The 18,188-nt window shown below is 41.4% G+C and overlaps 1 pseudogene; it reads left to right on the top strand.

Moving 5' to 3' along the window:
• LOC120049047 overlaps positions 1 to 15,681 on the top strand; it is a 48,751-nt pseudogene extending 33,070 nt beyond the window's left edge.
• Positions 15,682 to 18,188: the final 2,507 nt, after the last annotated feature.

Here is an 18,188-nt window from a genome sequence, read left to right as displayed (position 1 = left end):
GGTATGTGGATGATCAGGGCTTTATTCCGGAATGTTTCTTGGGCTACTTGGATGTGTCACGTGGGCGAGATGCCAACTCTGTGTTTAACTTCACGGAGAAGCTTCTTCAAACCTACGATGGCGCAGCTGTAATGGAATGTATCTGCTATTTGTATTTCCAGCAAAGTCCCCTCCTGTTCCCTGATTTTTAAGAGGTGATGACCAGTCCACTCTGCTACCATTGTCAACTCTGTCCTGACATGAACTGAAGCCATGTCGCATGTGCCCGCTCATCCACTTTCAAATTCAACCTAGCTAATTTCCGATTTATACGAAATTGTTTGACTAGAGACTAGCAAAACTGTACTTCAAATCTATGATACTCCCCCACTTAACATACTGCTTGACTAGTTGGGCCCAAGCTTGCTGTACAACATTAAAACCTATTCAGTCTGTCTACAAACAGGCTCTCAAAGTGCTTGATAGGAAGCCCAATAGCCATCATCACTATTACATCCTCAGAAAGCATGAGCTCCTGAGTTGGGCAAATCTTGTGCAATACACCGACGCATGACTTGTATTCAAGATCCTAAATGGCTTGGCTCCCCCTCCACTTAGTATTTTTGTTAAACAAAAAACACAAACATATGGCAGCAGATCCACAAGGTCTGCCATGAGAGGTGACTGTATAGTTCCCTTAAGGAAAAGCACCTTTAGTAAATCCGCTTTCTCTGTGAGAGCTTCCAATGTCTGGAATACACTGCCATCAGACACACATAACTGCACCACATATCACACTTTCACAAAATGCATGAAGACATGGCTAAAGGTTAATCAGATTTGTGAATATAATCCCTAGCTGTGTGTTGCCGCTTTCCATGGTGTCTGTTGTCTGTAGCTTGTGAGGTGTGGAAACACTTTGTTGCTTTTATGAATTTTGTCTTGCTGCTTTTTGTTCTATGTTGCTCTGTCTGTATGCTACGTCTTGCTTGTCCTATGTTGCTCTGTCTGTATGCTATGTCTTGCTTGTCCTATGTTGCTGTAACGTCCTGACCAGAGTTCTTATGTGTTTTGCTTGTTTAGTGTTGGTCAGGACGTGAGCTGGGTGGGAATTCTATGTTGTGTGTCTAGTTCGTCTGTTTCTGTGTCCAGCCTGATATGGTTCTCAATCAGAGACAGCTGTCAGTCGTTGTCCCTGATTGAGAATCATATATAGGTGGCTTGTTTTGTGTTGGGGTGGTTGTTTCCTGTCTCTGTGTTTGTGTTCTGCACCAGATAGGACTGTTTCGGCTTTCACGTTTGTTATTTTGTTATTTGTTAATGTTCACCGTTTATCGTCTGATTAAACATGTTGAACACTAACTGCGCTGCATTTTGGTCCTCTCCTTCATCCCAGGAAGAAAGCCGTTACAGTTGCTCTGCGTGTGCTCACAGCTCAATGGTTGTCTATATTTTAATTGTTTTTAATAACCTGCCCAGGGACTGCGGTTGAAAATTAGCCGGCTGGCTAAAACCAGCACTTTTACTGAAACGTTGATTAATGTGCACTGTCCCTGTAAAAATAAAATAAACTCAATGAACTCAAACATTGAATGTTTCCTCTCCAAGCCCTGTGTACTCCTATCATTTTCTCTCATTACTCTATGTAGAGTCAATCACATACACAATCACATTATTACACATCAATGATTTTGCTCCGTGCTTGGTCTAACTGTTGTGTTATTGTTTTTTTTGTCTTCCCAGACATTCTGTCCTGCACTGAAGTCAAGCCTCTGAACACCTCAACTCATGCCTCACACACTCATTCAATCACTGCTGTGATAAACACTGTAAGGAACCCTCTTATTCCCATTCCCCATAATATTGTACTATAAATGTATTTTATTAAATGCTTTAGGTTAAAATAGTTACTCTTTTGACGATTTTTGAAACACACTGACATCTCCGTGCGTTCAGCACTTATACCGTGGGTCTCCCATCATCAATTTTTCAAGTCACCAGCATCCACTGATATATATACACGTACACCCACAAGTCAAAAGTTTGGACACACCTACTCATTCAAGGGTCAAAATATATTTTCTATTTGAGATTCTTCAAATAGCCACCCTTTGGTTTGATGACAGCTCAAATAAGCAAAGAGAAATGACAGTCCATCAATACTTTAAGACATGAAGGTCAGTCAATCTGGAGAATATTACGAATTTTGAACGTTTCTTCAAGTGCAGTCGCAAAAACCATGAAGCGTCATGATGAAACTGGCTCTCATGAGGACCGCCATAGGAAAGGAAGACAGTTACCTCTGCTGCAGGGGATTTCATTGGAGTTAACTGCACCTCAGAAATTGCAGCCCAAATAAATGCTTCAAAAAGTTCAATTAACAGACACATCTCAACATCAACTGTTCAGAGGAGACTGCGTGAATCAGGCCTTCATGTTCGAATTTCTGCAATGAAATCACTACTAAAGACACCAATAATAATAATAAGAGACTTGCTTGGGCCAAGAAACACAAGCAATGGACATTAGACCGGTGGATATCTGTCCTTTTGAGTCCAAATTTGTGTCTTTGTGACGCGAAGTAGGTGAACGGAGGATCTCCGCATGTGTGCTTCCCACCGTGAAGCATGGAGGAGGAGATGTGGTGGTGTGGGGGTACTTTGTTGGTGACACTGTCTGTGATTTTATTTAGAATTCAAGGCACACTTAACCAGCATGGCTACCACAGCATTCTTCAGCGATACACCATCTCATCTAGTTTGTGCTTAGTGGGACTATCATGTGTTTTTCAACAGGACAATGACCCAAAACACACTTCCATGCTTTGTAAGGGCTATTTGACCAAGAAGGAGAGTGATGGACGGCTGCATCAGATAACCTGGCCTCCACAATCACCTGACCTCAACCTAATTGAGATGGCTTGGGAAGAGTGGGACCGCAGTGAAGGAAAAGTAGCCAGCTAGTGCTCAGTGTATGTGGGAACGTGTTTTAAGACTGTTGGAAAAGCATTCCAGGTGAAGCTGGTTTAGAGAATGCCAAGAGTGTGCAAAGCTGTCATCAAGGCAAAGGGTGGCTACTTTCTAAAATATATTTAGATTTGATTTATTATTTCATAATAAATTAGATTTATTATTTCATGTGTTATTTCATAGTTTTTATGTCTTCACTATTATTCTATAATGTAGAACATAGTAAAAATCAAGAAAAACCTCAATGCTGTGGGCACCTTCAAGATGAGACACATGCTTGATGTCCCTGTACGCATAAGCATAGGACTACATTCAGGTGAGAGAGTGGGGGGGACATACCTTACCTCACCTATCTGTGTCTATCCAATAGGTCCGTTTGTAGCAGGGGTAGTAGAACTGACTATGCCCAGATACCGTTTATTCAGTAACCGTCTCTCGTATGGAGTCTACTGGGATGGGTAAATTACATATGCATGTATAATAGATATGTGACGTAGTCTATGCACTGTTGCTTAAAAGTGAGGGACTTGTCGTGGGTACATGATTGACTGAGCCAGGAAGCTTCTTTATAAAGTGTGTATAAATTAGAGTTTTGAGTGTCATGCCGCCTGTATTTGCAGCGTCCAGAATCCACATCCATAACAGCACAGTTAAAATCCTCCTGGATCTCAAGGCAGGTTACAAGGTGCAACTGAGGCAGGACAGGCCTCAAGGTAAAAGTCACAGGTAGGACCGACTACTTGGTACCACCATCATGTTACATACAGTAAGTTCAAGAATACTTCAAACTCCCTACAACACCCTAAAACTTCATAGAACTGTCTAGAACTCTCTAGAACTCACCTAGATCTCCCTACTAAACTCTTTCTCTCTCGTCTTTCCCTGCCCTCTGTCCTCTCCCCCTCTCTTCTTCACAGGGAAAAGGAGGAACAGAGGAGACCTACTGGCTTATAGGGAAGGGCAACTTTGAGAAACCTCTCCCCGTCCCTCCCGAATTCAAGAAAGGGTAAGGAACGCCCTCCTCCCTTCCCTCTCCTGTCTCTCCTCTAATGTCTGTGTGTCTTTCCTTGTTGATCCTGCCTCTGTGTCCGGTTCGTTTTCCACAGGCAAATGGCTCACGGCCTGCAGATGGAGGAGATGGCGAGATAGAAGATGAAAAAAGCTGCTCAATTGCAACAGCTTGCAAAGAAAAATAACTGCATTTACATAAGGTAATGTGATGCATGAAAAATGTATAACATTACTTGTTTGGCTATGTTTTTACTTACTGTAGTTTAGGACTTGGGGCTAGTTGTGATCCTTATGAAATGTTTTGTTTGGCGTCACACCACTGCCATTTATATTAATTTGTTGGTCATTGATGACTCGGTTCTTCTACTTTACAAGTTTGAGGCCGTAATTCGGTCAAAGGTACGTTGTTGACAATGCGCCTTTGATTGAATCTCAGCCTAAGTTTCACTTGTAAACTTAGTGTTATGATACTGTATGTGTAGATTTGATTCTAAGTTAGTATGAAAGGTATGGAAGCACTATTGCAAATTTGATGGAGCAAACCAGAAGAAAATAAAACTTACAAAATGTCCAGACACATACTGATGTTAACCTTTCTGGTTATAACCTTTTTCGTCAAGACAGATCTTCCAAAGGTGGGAGTGGCAATCTTTACCAAGGATCACCTTCAGTGCTCTGTTGTCTGTCCCCAAACAATTTGATTTGCTGGTTTTAAGTATTAAACTTTCAAATAGCTCTTTGTTGACTGTTGCTGGGTGCTATCGTCCTCCATCAGCACCGGCCTGTACCCTACCTTCCCTAAGCTCTCTCCTGGCCCCTTACACTAAGTCTGAATTTGTTCTGCTAGGTGACCTAAACTGGGACATGCTTAAACCCCCTTACCAAGTCCTAAAGCAATGGGACTCCATAAATCTTTCTCAGATTATTACCAATCCCACAAGGTATGACTCCAAACACCCAGAAAAGTCTACTCTTCCTGATGTTATCCTCGCAAATAATCCTGATAAGGTATCATTCTGGTGTTTTCTGTAATGACTTTAGTGATCATTGTTTTACAGCCTGTGTTTGTAATGGCTGCTTAGTGAAACGACCTGTCCTGATTTGTCATAGACGCTTGCTAAAAAAAAAAGTATGAGCACGCCTTCCTTCATGAACTGGCCTCTGTAAAATGGTATAGAATCAGCTTGATCCCCTTTGTTGAAGACGCTTGGACATTCTTTTTGATATTTTCAGTGGTACACCCCCCTCATTAAAAAAAAGAGAATTAATAACAGGTTCAGCCCCTGGTTCGACTGTGATCTTGCAGAGTTACTCCACCTCAAGAATTGCATTTGGTCAAAGGCTCGGCGTGCGCATGCTCAGGCTCGGCGTGTTCATGCTCAGGCTCGGCGCGCGCATGCTCCGGCTTACTGTATAATCTCGTTCAGGCAAATGAGAAATAAGTGCACTCAGGCTATCCGGAAGGCCAAAGTTAGTTACTTTAAGGAGCAATTCTCTCTCTGTGGATCTATCCCCAAGAAGTTCTAGAAAACAGTTAAAGACCTGGAGAATAAACCCTCCTCACAGCTGCTCATGTCCCTTAATGTTGATGATTTGTTTGTTACTGACAAGAAGCACATGGCTGAGCTCTTCAATCACCGCTTCAGGTGATTAAGTCAGGATTCCTATTTGACTCAGCTATGCCTCCTTGCCCATCCAACATTTCCTCATCTCCCACCCCTTCTAATGCTACTATCCCCGATGCTTCTCCCTCTTTTTCCCCCTGCCCCGCTACAAAGTTTCAGGCAGTCACTGAGTCCAAGGTGCTAAAGAAGCTCCTTAAACTTTACCCCCCAAAAAACACGAGTCAGATGGTTTAGACCCTTTAAGGTTGCTGCCCCTATCAATCGCCAAGCCCATCTCCAACCTTTTTAACCTCTCTCTCCTTTCTGGGGAGGTTCCCATTGCTTGGAAGGCAGACCTGGTTCGTCCTTTATTTAAAGGGGGAGATCAAGCTGATCCTAACAGTTATAGGCCCAGTTCTATTTTGCCCTGTTTATCAAAAGTGTGAAAAACTTTTAAAATAATCAACTGACTGACTTTCTTGGTGTCTAAGGTATTCTCTCTGGTATGCAGTCAGGTTTCCGCTCAGGTTATGGATGTGTCACTGCGACCTTGAATGTCCTCAATGATGTCACCATTGCCGTTGATTCTAAGCAATGTTGTGCTGCTATTTTTATTGACTTGGCCAAAGCTTTTGATATGGTAGACATTCCATTCTTGTGGGCCGGCTAAGGAGAATTGGTGTCTCCTGAGGGGTCTTTGGGCTGGTTTGCTAACTACCTCAGAGTGCCGTGTATAAAGTCAGAAACTGCTGTCTCAGCCACTGCCTGTCGCCAAGGGAGTACCCCAAGGCTCAATCCTAGGCCCCACGCTCCTCTCAATTTACATCAACAACAAAGCTCAGGCAGTAGGAAGCTCTCTCATCCATTTATATGCAGATGATAGTCTTATACTCAGCTGGCCCCTCCCCTGATTTTGTGTTAAATGCTCTACAACAAAGCCTTCTTAGTGTCCAACAAGGTTTCTCTACCTTAACCTTGTTCTGAACACCTCCAAAACAAAGGTCATGTGGTTTGTTAAGAAGAATGCCCCTCTCCCCACAGGTGCGATTACTACCTCTGAGGGTTTAGAGCTTGAGGTAGTCACTAGGGATGCACGATATATTGGTGAACATATCGGAATCGGACGATATTAGCTAAAAATGGCAACATCGGTATTGGCTGATGTCTAGTTTAACGCCGATGTTAAAAACCGATGTCAAAGCTACCGTGCATACCTATATAACGTAGGTACATGACCTAATGACGCCACGTAAAATTTTGCGCTAAACGTGCAACACAGCATTCATAACCTAGCCCACACAATGTCTGCTGTGTGGATTTCAGTGAGACAACTCAAAGGCGAAATCTATTAAAGCCAAGATAATGGAATTCATTGCCCTTGACAATCAACCGTTCTCTGTCGTGGGTGATGTTGGCTTCGTCGACTGGTCGAGCAATCGTACACACTACCACGTGCACTATTTTTCAGATGTTGCCCTACCGGAATTACACTGTAAATGCTTCACTGCTATTAGCTTCATGACATACATACTGTGGAACGCCATTTGGGTCTTTGCGCGTAAAAGAAGATACAGTAGCACTGTCAAAGCTGTACAAAAAAGTATGCAAACAAGCAAACCCTGGACACGAACGATGTGTTTACAATACCGCGTTGGTGATAAAGCATAATTTGCTCGACCGGAACTTCTGGGGTAGCTAGCTTTAGCTTGGTACCAAGCTAACGCCAATACAACCAGCCTGAAAACAATGACCAGTAGAAACTGCAGTCATTTTCATTATTCTTAGCAATGATATAGAAATCCTTGTGAGTAAGTATTAGCTAGGTAGCCACTTATTGTTCGCCTATTGAAATTGAACTTCAGTTCATGAAAATAAATAGCTAGCCAGCTACTTAACCCTGTTGCCCAAAGCTAACGTTATAAGCAGCCAGCTAGCTTCATCTGACTAGTGAGGTTCGATCAGACCGGGTTGTGTTGTGAAGCTAGCCACAATAAGGATTAGGCCCAATAGTGGAATTTGCTGTTTGCCTTCAAAATAAAAGTATGTCATTGAGTGATGCAAATGAATACAAATAGTAGAATCATGCCATACTTTTACTTTGAAGGCTAACCGTAGAGTCCAGTATTGTGGCTAGCTTCACATAGATGGGTCCGACCACCATTAATCAAATAAGAACTGTCTTATAAATTAGGGTTATTTTAGATGATGACACCTGTTGATAAAACATTTACTGGAGACAGGAGATCAAGTTGAGACATAGGACTAGGTGGATATGGTATAATAGAGGCAGTTTATTCAAAGGTAAAGATATCTGGTAAATCGTGCTGCACGGCCCCTTTCGTCTAGCTCGTATGGAACCGTCGGAGAAAGAGGCCCGAAACATATTGTGCAGATTATATATGCAGTAAATGACGTAGGTTGAATCTGGTAGTCTGGCCTTCTGATTGGTCGATCTGGGTCGTGGGTAGTCCTGTTCGGGCCTGGTGTCGACGTTCCATTGGCTCTTAACATAGTTCTTTGTCTTGAGTCCCAACCTTGGAAAGAATGTGTGTGCCTAATGTGGTTGCAGGGGCCTGTTCTGAGTGGGGGTGTGTGTGTGTCTGTGGTTGGTATCTAATGAGACCAGCATGTGTCTAAAGAGAAAGAGGGGGTGGGTGCATGTTGTATAAAAGATAGCTTATGTTGAGAAGTTGTTATAACAAGTTTCCAGTATCTATTACAATTTCTTACACACCTAGCTATATTTTTAGCTAGCTAACTATAGCTACTGAAACAGAATGTCGTTTTGCTATGTTTTTGGGGAAGAGCATTGTTTGCATCCATGAGCTAGCTAGCTTTTTTTATGACCAGCACTGTAGGTGCGCGAGACAACGTTACCAGCATCATAGCATACGTATCGATGAATCGTAGTGACATATGAAACACGAGTGATAGTGTAATCAATGTGTTAAAAAAAAATATGAACGCGTTAAATTATTATGTGACGTGCTGTCATATTCAGGCCCTGATTGGTCAACAAACTTATTTGAAACGTCAAATAGTGTTATTTGACACGCAAAGACCCAAACGGTATTCCATAAAAATCCTGGTTCAGAATGAAACGACTAAACAAATGAACAACGAAACAGCACAGCAATAAGTGAAAGAGAGGATTTGATGATGTTTTACTGGTAATGGGGACACAAGTAAATGCCAACAAAATAACTTTTTGGTCAGTGTGGTGTGTGTGTGTGTAACCTTTTATTTAACTAGGCAAGTCAGTTAAGAACAAAATGACGACCTACCAAAAGACCTCCTCGGGATGTTGTCATCCCGAGTCACATTTTATTTATTTTCCAAGCTATAGCAAACAATATTTGACATAGAACAGGTTTTTAAAGGACAAAAGAGTTAGATCTGCTTCGTGTTTATTTTTGCCATGGAATTTTTTTTGCGATACTGGTATCGTCCAGGCCCTAATATGAAGCACGTACTATAGGTTCTTATAGCATTTTATATCAGCTGCCAATAATGCTCCCTACTGTATGTGTGGAATCCTACATATGTTGTTTGTACTGTACAGTCGTGGCCAAAAGTTTTGAGAATGACAAAAAAAAATGTTTCACAAAGTCTGCTGCCTCAGTGCCTTTAGATATTTTTGTCAGATGTTACTATGGAATACTGAAGTATAATTACAAGCATTTCATAAGTGTCAAAGGCTTTTATTGACAATTACATGAAGTTGATGCAAGAGTCAATATTTGCAGTGTTGAACCTTCTTTTTCAAGACCTCTGCAATCCGCCCTGGCATGCTGTCAATTAACTTCTGGGACACATCCTGACTGATGGCAGCCCATTCTTGCATAATCAATGTTTGGAGTTTGTCAGAATTTGTGTGTTTTTGTTTGTCCACCCGCCTCTTGAGGATTGACCACAAGTTCAATGGGATTAAGGTCTGGGGAGTTTCCTGGCCATGGACCCAAAATATCGGTGTTTTGTTTCCCGAGCCACTTAGTTATCACTTTTGCCTTATGGCAAGATGCTCCATCAGGCTGGAAAAGGCATTGTTCGTCACCAAACTGTTCCTGGATGGTTGGGAGAAGTTGCTCTCTGAGGATGTGTTGGTACCATTCTCCCTTGGCTGAGAAGCAACCCCACACATGAATGGTCTCAGGATGCTTTACTGTTGGCATGACACAGGACTGATGGTAGCGCTCACCTTGTCTTCTCCGGACAAGCTTTTTTCCGGATGCCCCAAACAATCGGAAAGGGGATTTACCCCAGTCCTCAGCAGTCCAATCCATGTACCTTTTGCAGAATATCAGTCTGTCCCTGATGTTTTTCCTGGAGAGAAGTGGCTTCTTTGCTGCCCTTCTTGACACCAGGCCATCCTCAAAGTCTTCGCCTCACTGTGCGTGCAGATGCACTCACACCTGCCTGCTGCCATTCCTGAGCAAGCTCTGTACTGGTTCCCCGATCCCGCAGCTGAATCAACTTTAGGAGACGGTCCTGGCGCTTGCTGGACTTTCTTGGGCGCCCTGAAGCCTTCTTCACAACAATTGAACCGCTCTCCTTGAAGTTCTTGATGATCCAATAAATGGTTGATTTAGGTGCAATCTTACTGGCAGCAATATCCTTGCCTGTGAAGCCCTTTTTGTGAAAAGCAATGATGACGGCACGTGTTTCCTTGCAGGTAACCATGGTTGACAGAGGAAGAACAATGATTCCAAGCACCATCCTCCTTTTGAAGCTTCCAGGCTGTTATTCAAACTCAATCAGCATGACAGAGGGATCTCCAGCCTTGTCCTCGTCAACACTCACACCTGTGTTAACGAGAGAATCACTGACATGATGTCAGCTTGTCCTTTTGTGGCAGGCCTGAAATGCAGTGGAAATGTTTTTTGGGGATTCAGTTCATTTGCATGGCAGATGGACTTTGCAGTTAATTGCAATTCATCTGATCACTCTTCATTACATTCTGGAGTATATGCAAATTGCCATCATACAAACTGAGGCAGCAGACTTTGTGAAAATTAATATTTGTGTCATTCTCAAAACTTTTGACCACGACTGTACACCAGTACCATGTCAGTGTGCGGGTGTACAGGCTAGTTGAGGTAATCTGTACATGTAGGTGGGGGTGAAGTGACTATGCATAGGTAACAAACAAACAGCGAATAGCAGCAGTGTAGGGGGGGATGTCAATTGTCTAGGGGAGATTTTTATGAATTGTTCAGCAGTCTAATGGCTTGGGGGTAGAAGCTGTTGAGGAGCCTTTAGGTCCTAGACTTGGCGTTCTGGTTCCGCTTGCCGTGCGGTAGCAGAGAAAAGTCTATAACCTGGGTGACTGGAGTCTCTGACAATTTTATGGGCTTTCCTTTGACACCACCTATTATATAGGTCCTGGATGGCAGGAAGCTTGGCCCCAGTGATGTACTGGGCCATTCATACTACCCTCTGTAGCGCCTTACGGTCAGATGCCGAGCAGTTGCCATAACAGGCGGTGATGCAACCGGTCAGGATGCTCTCGATGGTGCAGCTGTAGAACCTTTTGAGAAAATGGGGGGCCATGCCAAATATTTTCAGTCTCCTGAGGGGGAAAAGGTTTTGTCGTGCCCTCTTCAAGACTGTCTTGGTATGTTTGGACCATGATAGTTTGTTGGTGATGTGGACACCAAGGAACTTGAAACTCTCGAACTGCTCCACTACAGCCCCGTCGATGAGAATGGGGGCCTGTTCGGCCCGCCTTTCCCTGTAGTTCACGATCAGCTCCTTTGTCTTGCTGCCAATACCATGTCTCTTCAGCAGAGTTGATTCTCCCTGGTAGTTCGTTGATTAATTGTCATGGATTGACCATTGTGTCCACTCCCCTGGTTGGGGAAGGATGAAGACAGGGATGGAAAGCCCGAGGCTAGTAGAAAATTGTCTTTTCAAATATCGCAGGGCACAGATTTAGGACCCGGACTTGTAAAACTTGTGGTCTATAAGTCCGACTGAGCAGTGCCCAAAATCCTTAACTTCTTACCGTCCCACCTGCCCAACATCCGGTGAAATTGCAGAGCGCGAATTTCAAATTACAGAAATATAAATATTTAACATTCATGAAAATACAAGTATTATACATCAAAATAAAGCTTAACTTCTTGTTAAAACCTCTAACACCTCCCAAACCCGGATCCGGGAGCACCCCCATCAGTAGAAAAGCTACTAGCATAGCCTAGCATAGCGTCACAAGTAAATACTAGCATCTAAATATCATTAAATCACAAGTCCAAGACACCAGATGAAAGATACACATCTTGTGAATCCAGCCATCATTTCTGATTTTTAAAATGTTTTACAGGGAAGACACAATATGTAAATCTATTAGCTAACCACGTTAGCAAAAGACACCATTTTTTTTACTCCACCAGTTTTTTACTCCATCAGTAGCTATCACAAATTCGACCAAATAAAGATATAAATAGCCACTAACCAAGACACAAATTCATCAGATGACAGTCTGATAACATATTTATTGTATAGCATATGTTTTGTTAGAAAAATGTGCATATTTCAGGTATAAATCATAGTTTACCATTGCAGCCACCATCACAACTCGACTAGAATAACTACAGAGAGCAACGTGTATTACCTAATTACTCATCATAAAACATTTCTTAAAAATACACAGCGTACAGCAATTGAAAGACACAGATCTTGTGAATCCAGACAATATTTCAGATTTTCTAAGTATTTTACAGCGAAAACACAATATAACGTTATATTAGCATACCACAATAGCAAACATCACAACCGCATTGATTCAAGCCAAACATAGCGATTACGTATAAACCACCAAAAGATATGAATTTTTTCACTAACCTTCTCAGAATTCTTCAGATGACAGTCCTATAACATCATATTACACAATGCATATAGAGTTTGTTCGAAAATGTGCATATTTAGCGGCACAAATCGTGGTTATACAATGAGAAAAGTAGCAAAGCTGCCCAGAAAATGGCAGGAGAAATCTTTGAAGAGGCACCTATTCTAATCAGTAACTATTCCAAAACTTGACTAAAAAATACAGGTTGGACAGCAATTGAAAGACAAATGAGTTCTTAATGCAATCGCTGGCTTACATTTTTTAAATTAACGTTACTTCAAGCATACAGCGTGCGCTAAAGCGAGACCGCACCATAATTCATGGCGGAATTATTATCTGACATTTGTCAACATAAGTACGAATTAACAGCATAAAGACTGCTTACTATTAGCTGAGCTTCCATCAGAATCTTGGGCAAGGTGTCCTTTCTCCAGAACAATCGTCTTTGGGTTGAAAGATGTCCTCTTGTCCGGTCGAAATAGCCGCTAATGTTAGCCGCCAACTGGAGTGGTGTCCAACTCGTGAAAGCGCATGGCAAAGAAATCCCAGAAAATCGCAATAAACTGCTATAAACTGCTAAGTCGGTTTAAATTAACTACCTTATGATGTCTTTAACACCTATAACGAATAAAAACATGACCGGAGATATAGAACTACTAAAACGAAAGCGTTTGCAGGACGCCATTGTGATGTCTTCATGCGTCAAGCGCACCGTTGAAAAGGACGGTACTTCCGTTCCACGGTCTATATATAGGGCCCAGATTGCGCAATCCACTCCATTCAAATTCTCCCCGCTTACTGACATCTAGAGGAAGACGTATGCAGTACATGTAGCCCCATAGCTTACATTGGGACTTATAAACTGACCCCAGAACAGGGACCTCGATTTCTGAAATCTCACTCCCTGACAGGAAAAGTGCTGCAGAATGAGTTCTGTTTCACTCAGAGAAATAATTCAAACGGTTTTAGAAACTAGAGAGTGTTTTCTATCCAATAGTAATAATAATATGCATATTGTATGAGCAAGAATTGAGTACGAGGCAGTTTAATTTGAGAACAATATTTTACAAAGTTGAAATGGCGCCCCCATAGGCTCAAGAAGTTAATCCAGCCTCTGTGTCAGATTTCAAAAAGGCTTTACGGCGAAAGCACACCATGCGATTATCTGAGGACAGCGCCCTGCATACAAAAACATGAAAAACATTTTTCAACCAGGCAGGTGCGACACGAAAGTCAGAAATAGCAATATAATAAATGCCTTATCTTCTTCTGTTGGCACTCCAAAATGTCCCAGTTACATCACAAATGGTCCTTTTGTTCGATAAAGTCCTTTATATCCATAAAAACTAAGGTTTGGTGGCGCGCTTCATTCAATAATCCACCGGTTTCCCTCCTTCAAAATGCATACAAAATGAATCCCAAACGCTACCAATAAACTTATCCAAACAAGTCAAACAATGTTTATAATCAAACCTCAGGTACCCTAATATGTAAATAAACGATACAATTTAAGACGGAGAATAGTATGTTCATTACCGGAGATAAATAACAAAGAACGCGCTTTCACCCACATGCATGGAAACACTACAGCCAAAATGGGAGCCACTGAGAAAAACTACAACTTCTAGCTCATTTTTCCAAAAACCAGCCTGATACTCTTTCTAAAGACTGTTGACATCTAGTGGAAGCCCTAGGAACTGCAATCTGGCAGGACTTCGCCTCATAATAAACATGAAAGCCATCGGAAACAGTGGGAGGCTGAAAATTATTATTATTTTGGATGGTTTGTCCTCTGGGTTTCACCTGCCATATCAGTTCTGTTATACTCAGACATCATTTTAACAGTTTTTAGAAACGTTAGAGTGTTTTCTATCCAAATCTACCAATCTACATATCCTAGCTTCTGGGCCTGAGTAACAGGCAGTTTACTTTAGGCACGCTTTTCATCCGGACGTGAAAATAATACTGCCCCTACCCAAGAGAGGTTAAGTTCCATCCCTGAATGAAAACCAGCAGCAGTGTTGCTGCCAGTCAGACCTCCAGGCTTAGATTTGAATAGCCCCTAGTAGAGCCATGTATTTCTAGAGTTATTTAGAAGTTGTAGAATGTTGAATCTTGTTCTAATTCTAGACATTCAGTTGCATAGCATTATTTATTATTTCAGGTCCTTCTACAAAACGTTCCAAGATGATGGAGCAGCAAAGCTAAAATCACTCTTACTAGACTGTTCTTGTGTTGGGAACATTTATGTAAAACTCTTCTCTTGTCTTTCAGGTCTGCCCAGGAGATCAACAAGATCTTCAAGCGGCTCCTCCAGAAGGCCGTGAAGAAGATCTCCACAGTGGCTCAGAGGTTCCATTGGTGGGTAGCTACAGGTGTAAAGACCAAGTCCCCAAATAAGAGAAAAGTTACTGTAACATGTACAGTACATCGGTTGAATGATTCACAAAAGTGTTTTTAAATTTTAATTTTTTTATGGGGCCAAGAGGTTGCTGCTATGAACATTGTGCTCACAGAGACACATTTACGTAATTTAGCAGAATGTCTTATCCAGAGCGGCTAACAATTATTGCATTCATCATAGACACTTTCTTTTAATGTGAGAGACAATCCATCAAAGCTCACTTGTAAGAGTTATCTGATGCACCATCATACACTCTGAAGCACAAACATTCCCTCTACTCATTTTTATCAGAATTATAGTTTTTTTGTTTTGTGTACCAGTATTGATTGTATTCATCTATAATTGTGTACTGTAACTTGTTAGCATTGCTTGCATTAGATACTATTTCCATGGCTTCATAATAGACTAGTCACTACTGGTCAATTTACTCACAATAATGCACTTTCATGACCCATATGTGGTGACTCAGACAAACAGTACATATGCCTACAGTATGACCATATAGTTAAATGATTGTAACAGTGTGCCGTCTTTCAGTAAACATATTTCCCAATATCGCAAATACTGTAGCTTTGGTATTCTGAATGGCATTCAAATTAGATACACAGAGGAGCAAGGTAAACCTAATTGCTTACATCAATTATGAAAACTTGTATCTGTACTTGTGCACATTCTACCTACTCCCATGATCGAATGATATCTGACTGTTATAATAAACCATTTTTCCTCGATCACAAATATATATCTGCGGGGTTCTGAATGGATCTCAAATTAGATAAAAGATGGGGCAAATAAAACCTAAATCTCAATGAAAGGGTTATGAAAAATATATGTATCATTGGTTACAGGCAACCCCTGTACCTGTAGGCTTACTGTCTGTCCCTATGTACCAGTACATGTCTCAGGGTTTAATCAAACTACAGCACTCCCCCTGGTGGCAGAGGGAGCAAAAGCAGCAGATGGTAACTCAGAATGCAACTGGGACTGGGATTATCTCATAGAGATAGATATAGGACTCAAGTGCCCAAAAGCCTGTTTTAGCATGGACAGTGCCATTGAGGACTTTCACCATTTTGAACTAGTCAACTGGGTGGGACTTCCCATGGGTTAAGGAAGGATCACATGAGTCCATCTTGATCATCATTAGGGATCAGCCAATGAATTATACTCGTGAGCAAACATTCCATAACTAGGTGGCAGTAAATCGCCAACCTTGGCTTTATACCTGTTCAAACAACACACTCTAGATGGCAGTATGCACCCTTTCAGTTTGTTTGCCTACTCATAGAAGTAGTAGAAGAAGAAAATGTACTATTTCAAAATGAAGATGGCCTCAACGGCGCTGCCCATGCTCTTACATGTGCCATAATGGGACAGATACAATGCAATCTATCTACACTGAACAAACATATAAACGCAACATGTAAAGTGTTGGGCCCATGTTTGATGAGCAGAAATGAAAGATCCCAGAAATGTTCCATATGCATAAAAATAGTATTTCTGTTAGTGAGCATTTCTCATTTGCCAAAATAGTCCATGGACCTGATAGGTGTGGTATATCAACAAGCTGATTAAACAACATGAACATTACACAGGTGCACCTTGTGCTGTTGACAATAAAAGCTCACTCTAAAATGTGCGGTTTTGTCACACAACACAATGCCACAGATGTCTGAAGTTTTGAGGGAGCGTGCAATTGGCATGGTGACTGCAAGAATGTCCACCAGAGCTGTTGCCAGAGAATTTAATGTTAATTTTTCTACCATAATCTTCTTCCAACGTAGTTAAAAAAACATTTGCAGTACGTCCACCCGTAGACCACATGTACAATGAACACAATTGCATTTTATTGATGGCAATTTGAATGCACACAGATACCGTGACGGGATCCTGAGGCCCATATTTTTAAAGGTATCTGTGACCAACAGATTATTATCTGTATGCCCAGTCATGTGAAATCCATAGATTAGGTCCTAATGAATTTATTTCAATTGACTATGAACTCTAACTCAGTAAAATCTTTGAAATTGTTACATGTTGCGTTTATATTTTTATTCAGTATAAATCTATGAATTATCTACTGTTCTACTACCTGCGGGCGGGGCAGTCTGCCTGCTCCTAGAAGGACATAATGTGTAGGAGGGCTGGGTCATCCTTTACCATATTATAATCACACTACAGGCCCAGTTATAAACCTGCTCATAGATAGAGCCACACACAGATTATATGCTGCCTGGGAATATGTATCAGACTACATTAACATTTCAGTGTTATCAGATTCTACTACTGGACAGGAACAAAAAACAGCAAGCAAACCCAGATTATAGTCCCTCTGCACCATTTATAAACCTAATCATAGATAGAGCCACAGACAGATTAAGGTTATATTAGAACACACTGCTGCCTGGGAATATGTATCAGACGAAAGTATAATTTCGCCTACAGTATAATCTGGGTTAGCAGATTTTTTTTCAACAGCACTACACAGAGTATATGATAACACTGCTAGTCTGCTGGGGATAAGTATCCGTCTAAAGCACCATTTACTGTACATGGGGGCTACTGTCTGAGTTTGCAGAGATTTTTCCCAGTCCAGCACTACAGACAGATTATATTACAACACTTCACTGGTCTGCTGTGTTGGGAATATGTATCAACAGACTAAAACACCATTTACAGTACATCAGGATGAGCATAAATACTATGGTTTGCAGGGTCTTGTCCAGCACTAACCAGATCGGTTTAAAAATATTTATTGTGGACTTTAATCAACAGATCACTTCAGTCTGGACCCTAGTTAGTCATATTGAGTGTATTAGTGTCGGGCTAGAACAAAAACCTGCATATAGCTCTCCAGAAATGATTATTATTAATGATAAAGTTCTGTAAGACATACTGGTTAAACACAGTAATGCATGTATTGCACAGTATGTCTGTATATGGATATACAGTGCATTCGAAAAGTATTCAGTCTCTTTGACTTTTTCTGCATTTTGTTACGTTACAGCCTTATTATAAAATGGATTCAATTGTTTTTTCCCCCTCATCAAACTACACACAATACCTCATAATGACAAAGCAAAAACAGCTTTTTATAAATATTTGCAGATTTATTAAAAATAAAAAACGGAGATATTACATTTACATAAGTATTCAGACACTTTATTCAGTACATTGTTGAAGCACCTTTGGCAGCGTTTACAGCCTTGAGTCTTCGTGGGTATGACTCTACAAGCTTGGCACACCTGTATTTGGGAAGTTCTTCCCATTCTTCTCTGCAGATCCTCTCAAGCTCTGTCAGGTTGGATGGGGAGCGTCGCTGCACAGCTATTTTCAGGTCTCTCCAGAGATGTTCAATCGGGCTCTGGCTGGGC

The sequence above is a fragment of the Salvelinus namaycush genome, chromosome 6, assembly GCF_016432855.1.
Source record: "Salvelinus namaycush isolate Seneca chromosome 6, SaNama_1.0, whole genome shotgun sequence".
Classification (NCBI taxonomy): Eukaryota; Metazoa; Chordata; class Actinopteri; order Salmoniformes; family Salmonidae; genus Salvelinus; species Salvelinus namaycush.
This window is presented reverse-complemented; position numbering and strand designations above follow the sequence as displayed.